The sequence below is a fragment of the Tupaia chinensis genome, unplaced genomic scaffold (genome assembly GCF_000334495.1).
Source record: "Tupaia chinensis unplaced genomic scaffold, TupChi_1.0 Scaffold000594_1, whole genome shotgun sequence".
Classification (NCBI taxonomy): domain Eukaryota; kingdom Metazoa; phylum Chordata; class Mammalia; order Scandentia; family Tupaiidae; genus Tupaia; species Tupaia belangeri.
The window spans coordinates 1,059,821-1,067,762 of record NW_006160110.1 but is presented as its reverse complement, the minus strand read 5'-3'; positions in this window follow the sequence as shown (position 1 = coordinate 1,067,762).

Genomic DNA, 7,942 nt, shown 5'->3' with positions numbered 1-7,942 from the left:
ATCTCTATAAGATTACTTTTCCATGGTAAAATTTCACAATTGTGCATGTAATATATTGTAAATATTGCATTATATTGAGTTCATGTATACTACTGAATTAGAAAAGGTTGTGGTGATTATACTATCTCTGTTCTTAATTAGTATTGCAGAAAATTCGAGGTGGGGAGATCTACTTTTTCTGTTTTTAGAATCAGAAAGACTAGACTTGGAGAATTTTCTTGAGCGACTGATCATAATAGCACTCCCAGTAAGCAAGCCTTTTCTTTCAGAAGAATGGGTTGCCTGAGAAGTAAATCGATAGTACCTGCCACACCGAATTCAAATGAAAAAAGTGATAGGATGAGAGAATGAGCTCAGTATAGGACAGACTATTTATGAAGTGGACAATGTTTTAGTAGAAAGTAAAGAAAGTAAGGAGTAAGGAGACTAGCTTTAAAGCTAAAATACCTAAACAAAAAACTAGATTCAAACAGAAACTGTGGGCCCTAAAATGTGATAGGTAGCTCATAGGAAAACAAGAGTTCAAGGTCATGGGGATCATTAGAGGGTAAAACAGTTAAAGAGAGTGAATCACTACTATGGGGACAGTAAAATCGAAGGCATAACTGGACCTCACTTTCCTGGACCCACAGAACTGCCAATAGCTGTACTAAGTTTCCAGATTGAAGAAGGGTTTTTGTTAGTTTAATTGCAGATGCAGTAGTGTAAGTCTTTTAAGTTTGAAGTTTTTATTTAAGTGTATATTTTGTGTCATTTTATTCAGGGAATAGAGAGTAGCTCATTTAGCAGTTAAGAGCACTGACTCTAGAGTCATACTGCCTGGCTTATAACTTGGCTCTTCCCTATCTAGCTATGAGACCTTGGCAGTGAGTGTTTTCCACCACCTCTTGCCTAGGTTTCCTCATCTGTAAAATGGGAGTACAAGAGAACTCATCTTCTAGGATTGTAATGAGGATAAAATTATAATAGTTAAAGCACCTAAATTATATAGGTATCATCTGCATTAATCACTTGTGATTACATTCTAGTTTAGGAAGCTTAGTAGAGTGGGTTAGCGTAAAACCTGTTTCTTATGTTAACATCCAGGTTTAGACTGATAGGCTGGGTGAATCTACCTTGATAAAATGGGACTGAGGTATAACCAGTTTTTCCTTATTTAAAGATGGATGACTATAATTGCATAATTACAATTTTACCATGAATCACTAAAGCTGTCTCAGGCTTCCTAAAACTTAGAATGTTAAAGATATTACTTACTAAAAATAATATAAGCTCTCCTGGATAGATACCATGTCTATCTTGATTGTGGTTATAGCTCAGGACCCAGCACAGTGCATTAGGTTCATTGTGGCTCATAAAGTTTTATTGAATCTTAGAAACCCAAAAGTCACCTTTAATAGAAGCTGTATGTAGCCCCAATGATGTCAGGATAATTTAAGATCCAGATCCTGAGGGGCCATCACGTGACATGATGGTTAAGGGTGCTGGACTCCCACATGGTCAACTGTAGTTTGAGTCCAGACCTAGTGACTTGTTTTCTCACTTTCTCTCTCTCCCTTTATCTGTCTGTCTGTCTGTCTCTCTCTCTCTTTCTCACTCTGTCCCTCTCTGGCCAAATTAAAATAAATAAATAAATAAATAAAAGTTTTAAAAAATTCTTAAAATCCAGATTTGAAAATAAAAGATCAGTCACAATCATATATAAAACTATCAATAAATGTCAAAGTGCTATCACCTTTTTTATTCATTAGTTTTATTTACCATACTTGTATTATTGTAACTAGGTGGATGTTTTTTAGGAAGTAAATTACCTGTCAAATGTAAGGATTGGCCCACTAAAGGGTTAAACAGTGTGTTTTGGGCAGTGAAGTTATTCTTATAAACGAAATCTCATAGAGCTGGAAGAATATCTGTAAATATTGATAAATTTAACTTTTTTTTCAGTGAGTAATTAGCTGGTATTATCTTTTAAAATTTATCCTATGCATTGTTTGAAAATGAAGAATTTGATTTTCAGTTTTGTCCCCTATTTCATGATTTAGATAATTTATGAATGAAGGTTCTCTCTTCAGTCATACTAGCCCTTGGCAGGTTGATGTTCTGTCCATTCTTAGGAGTTAAATGATCAATCTAATTTTGTAGAATTGATGCCCAAAATGATTAGATAGAAAGTGATTGGGCTAGATAGAAATAACCACTTGACAACAACCAATAAAAATGGTGTTGCCCTCAAAATGTTTAACATTGTCTCATATAAACAAGAACTCCATAGTTATTATGTAGGGCCATAGTTCTCAAACTTTAGGTGTCTCAGACTCACCTGTGGGACTTGTTAAAGCACGTGCTGGAACCAGCAGGTACCATAGTAGTTAAGGCTCTGAACTCCTGTGTGGACAGCTGTGGTTCGAGTCCTGGACCCAGTGACTTGAAACTCACGATGGGCGCATGTGTGTACATGCCTGAAATCCCAAAAGGAGAGTGGAGGAGAAGGAACTGTGGGATGACCATCCCTCCTGGGGGAGGAGTATTCTCACTTTCCCTCTCTCTGTCTTTAGTGAGCATGAGCACCCTATGACAAAAACCTGTAAAATACACACACACACACACACACACACACACACAGACACACACACTTACATACTGTACTCTTTTCCCAGTGTCTGGTACAGGAGATCGGGGAGAGACTGAAGAATTTACATTTCTATTAAGTTCCCAAATGATGCTGGTACTGATGCTGATTCAGAGATTACCTGCTGAGGATCATTGCTCTATAAAAGGAAGCTCTATGGTAGTTGAGATGGACCTATGTAAAAAAAAAATATTTATTTTCCCCCAGAAAGACCATAACTAGGATTTTATTTAAATAGACTAGTGAGTACGGAGAATACAATATTTACACCTCAGTATCTTGACTATCAAGTGACAAAATGTTTCAGCAATTATATCCCCTAATTCTCATTCCAGAATCAGAAATTTCTGCTGCCTGAACATAAGGTAGAGTACTTCTTTTGTAAAATTAAGTTTTTGCTATAGGGTGCATATGGTCACCAGAGAGAGAGAAAAGGGCCATGAGGGAGTGAGAAATCATCCCCTGGGGGTTGGCATGCAACAATCCCTTCTCCTTCAGCCTCCTCTCAGGATTTTGGGCATGCTTGTGTATGTGCCTAGTATGATTTTCAAGCTGTTGAGTTTGAGACTCGAACTGCACGGCTGACCATGTGTGATGATCCAGCACTTTAACCTCCAAGCCACCTGCTGGTCTGGGTAAAGTAAATTTTGAATTATATTTTCTGAAAAATGAAGTTTTTGTAAGGAGAAGTCTACTTTTTGTGAGATACATGAGCAGTAGTAAGCACAAGCAATAGAACAGCACATACTTGTCCGTTTGGTAAGATATTTAGCCATTCACAGGACACTGTGCTATGCACTGAGAAGATAGATATAAAAGATCTGGAGATGGGAACCAGCAGTTAGCGTAATGGCTATGTCGCTGGACTCCCACGTAGTCGACCGCGGTTCGCATCCCGGACCCGGTGGCTTAAAACTCACGCCGGGCACGTGTGCGTGCGTGCCCAAGATCCCGAGAGGAGAATGGAGGAGAAGGGATTGTGGCGTGACCATCCCCCCTGGGGGGTGATTTCTCGTTTTCTGTCTCTATGTCTCTCTCTGTCTGGCGAGCATACGCGCCCTATAGCAAAAACCTCTCAAAAAAAAAAAAAAAAAGATCTGGAGACTAATCCTTGTAATCTAGAAACCCACAAGTTAATGAAAGGAACATGTTTCAGACAAATGCACTGATCAGCAACACTATGATATCATACATTATTGGGGGCCATATTGGGTGGCACTGAAGGTCTGTTTCTCAGAATACAGAATCAAGTGGGTGTTGGGGACTTGAATGACCAGACCAGGCTTTGTAGAAGAGCCAATTTTGGCTTTTAGTTGATATCACTCACCAGTGGTGCCAAATAGAACCAATAATTAAGGGGATGTTACTTGCACAGTGTCTGCTCCTTCACACTTCTTATGAGGAATATTTTCAGAGAACTGAAGGAGGTTAATTAAGATGCTAAGAGGCTGGCACAATATCTGAGCAGATTAACACCACACAAAATTTTGGTGTAACTAACTGGTGTTCCTGCTTGCAAAAGCTGTGTTTGTACAACTGGGGCACAGTCCAAAAGGACTACAAGAAGTTAATTAGTTTAATTTGCTGAGGGCCTTGTCATCTGGTTCCAGAACTAGAGAATGGGCAAAACCCAGTGAATATAAATCTGTATAAGTACACAAAAGGATTGTGATTATGATTAATATATAACTTTGCACATTGTCAAAGCCTTTTAAAAATATATACACATATATACACATATTTGCACACACACATATACACACACACATACACACACATACATATATATACACACATACAGGTTTTTGCTGCCATGATCCTCCTTCCTCGGTCTTCCAGATGGGACTACAGGTACACGCCACCACACCCAGTTCTAATGTAGACAGGGTCTGGTTATGTTTCTCAGGACAACCTTAAGCTCACTATCTTCCTGACTCAGCCCTTGTTGAGTTGCTAAGATTCTAGGCACATGCACATCCAGCCTTTAGGCTGAATTGAGAATCAAACTTGGGTCTCACATGTGGTCTCAGTTTGTAGAGCACAGTATCTTAATAGGACATAGTTCTGTGACTGTACCCCACATGATCAAAGCTTTGGGTCAGAGAATTGTTACCTGCAAATGTAGCACAAGCCAGGAATTTTATGGTGAAAGGAGAGTGATGGGAAATGTTTATACCGATATCATTAGTTTTCTCTGTGTCTGAAAAAATTGCCTGGGACGTTTTTAAAACAATGCAGATTATAGGCTCTTAACCCCAGAGATTCGTATTCAGAGTATTTGGTCTATGTCCTGGAAAATGTATTTTTTTAACCAGTTTACCTAAGTGAGTTGGTTGCATGGCAAGGTTTGGAAAATATTGATCAAAATATGCACAAAAGATGTGCACATAATACTTTGTGTAATCATGGAATAGAAATGAGAATGGGAATGGAACCATTCTTGTTACCCTTATTATACCACTAATAAGATTTTATTCTCTGCTGGCTGAAAGGCCTTAATTCTAGAGGAAGAACTACTGCTACTAAGAAACTCAATAATGATTCCATTCAACTGGAAATTAGGTGCACTACCCAGTCACTTTGGGTTCTTATGCCTCTGAGTCAATAGGCAAAGAAGAAAGTTATGGTGTTGGCAGGGATGTTTTAATGATTACTTTACAAGGGAGGTGAGGAAGAGTATGTCTGTGATACAAGAGATCTTACAGGGCATCTCTTAGTATTAGCATGGTCTAAGATTAAGGTTATTGGAAAACTGCAACAACTCAACCCAGGAGGGACTACAAATGGTCCAGATCCTTCAGAAATGGTTTAGTCATTAGCTATTATTAATTTTACATCATAGTATTTGAGTTACAGGATACCAGAAGAAGAATAAATAAACATCATTCAAAGACTATCTCCTCTTCTAGGGTGGTGATTGGTGTATATTTGCCTGTATGAAGAATAGTACTATCATGGTAGGTGAAATTATGTTCCTGTTATTGGCTTTATATGGAAATTAAATATGGTGTAAGGAGACACACATGTATGCGAAGTTGATGAGGGGTGGACTTGTGATTGTTGATTTTATATGTTAACTTGACTGTGCTAAGTAAATGACAAATAGCTGGTATAACATTTTTGGGTGTGTCCATGAAGATGTTTCTGAAAAATTAGTATTAGAATAAGTAATCTAAGCAAAGAAGAGTGTTCTCACTTAAAGTGGGTAGTTGTCATCCAATCTGAATAGAATTAAAGGGCCAAGGAAGCATGAGTTTTCTCTTTTTGCTTAAGCTGAAACATCTAGTTTTCTCTAGCTTTCAGACATTAGTACTCCTGGTTCTTAGATATTTAGACTCATACTGGGTGTTACATTATTGGTTCCTGTAGTTCTTAGGCTTTTGGAGATCAAATGGTAATATACTGGCTTTCCTGAGCCTTCAGTTTGCAGATGGTAGATCGTGGGACTTCTCTACCTCCCTAATTGTGTGAGCCAATTCCTCATAATAAATCTCTCTCTATATATATACCTCTGTATCTTATAGGTTGTATTTCTCTCTAGAGAACCCCTAACTAGTAATGTTGCATAGACAGATTTGGAAATCATGGTCAAGATATGAACAAAATATGTGCACACAATAAAATGCTACGTAGTCAGAGGAGTTAAAAGGTGTGTAGACTAGTCCTTATCTAGAAGTCTGCAATAGTGAAAGACGAGTGTTATAAACATATGGAGCAATCAACAACTCTATGAAGCAATGCTTTGTTGGTACCATATTGGGTGGTACTAAAAGTCTGTTGTGGGAGGAGGATGTAATATACTAGGAGCTAATTCTTGAGCAGTAGATGACCAACTTATTTCCTAGTTATCTCAGTCAAAAGATGGTTGATTAGGCATCTTTCACTTTCTGCAGCTTGGCATACTGGAAGAATTATTGGGATTTTTTTGTTTTTAATGGAGAATATTTAGGAGTATCTGACACAGAATGGCAGCTCAGTAAAAAATGTATGCAATGATCCAATCCAACCTAGTCATTAGGCATTGCCAGGAGAACCAAAGAACATCAGCTCATGACAGTGTTTTGGACAGTTCAAGTGCTTTATCAAAACTTGGACAGTATTGTCACTGATTATCATCATTTATGTTAATTTTTTAGCCAATTAGTTCTCTCTGGTCACCACAGATGGCATACTCAATTGTCTATTTTGTGCCACGAGTTGATGATATACGGAGAAATTGACACACTTTATCAGTAATGTAACATTTTATACCCATTGTGACCAGACAGTGTGGAGCTTCCACTGAAAATCTAATGAATCGAATGCTTCTTACCAATTTTTCAGCCATTACTATGGACCCGGAGAGGAAGGGACTAGAACTCATCTTGATGGAGCCACTCTCCGTTCACTCTTCTTTACTCCCCACCACCAGATATTTTTAATGGTGTTACAGCTGTAATCTGTATCTTTATTCCCATAATCTGTGGTTTGGTGTTGAGATGGGCTCTGTAGTCTGTGGGTGGGAGGTACCCTGAGGGCACAGCTCATCTATTACCCTGGAAAAGGTGGTAACAGGGAAACAAATGATAATGGCAAAATGCTAATGTCTCAAATGAGCTGAAAATGATGATGTAGCTCTTGGAGCTTTCCAGTTCTTCTTGTGATGAGGCAGGGCCTATCATTAGTCTGATATATAAATGTGCCTTAGAGAAGTCTTGCAGGCTTGTTTGCCTCTCAGTGATAGAGAGAATTCATTAGCATATGGCAGCCTTCTCCAGTGACAATTACCTGAAGATGCATGTGGACTGCCTTTGCACAGATATTGCAATGTAATTGTGCTTAAGGGGGCATTTTGACAAACAAGGAAAACCCATTATTTTTATCCATCTACAATTGCAAATTAATTGAACAATTAGTAGTAATAGCTTGAATGTGCATAACGGGGCACCTTGCATCCCAAAGTACTGTACTGACAAAATATGAGCGGGAATGTTCTACGGTGAGAGAAGGATCTCTCTGGGAGTAGGTACAACAGCTGCTGAACTACCATAGCAACCTTTTTTTATTTCTAGTCAACAGAAAGGGAACGGTGTTCCCAGTTGAAAGGCAAAACTTTATGAAGAAAAATAAACTTAGGTCTGTGAGTGGCTATTGATTGGTTAAGTACAAAGACAGTAAACCACACATTCCATTGTTGATCACAGAAAGAGGCGACATCATTAGGTAGATTCGGTATAACTTTAAATATAACAAATAAAGTGGGAAGTAATACTGGAGACAATTTCTATTCCTCTGTATTTTAAAATGGAATATTTATTGATTTTGGGGCATGAT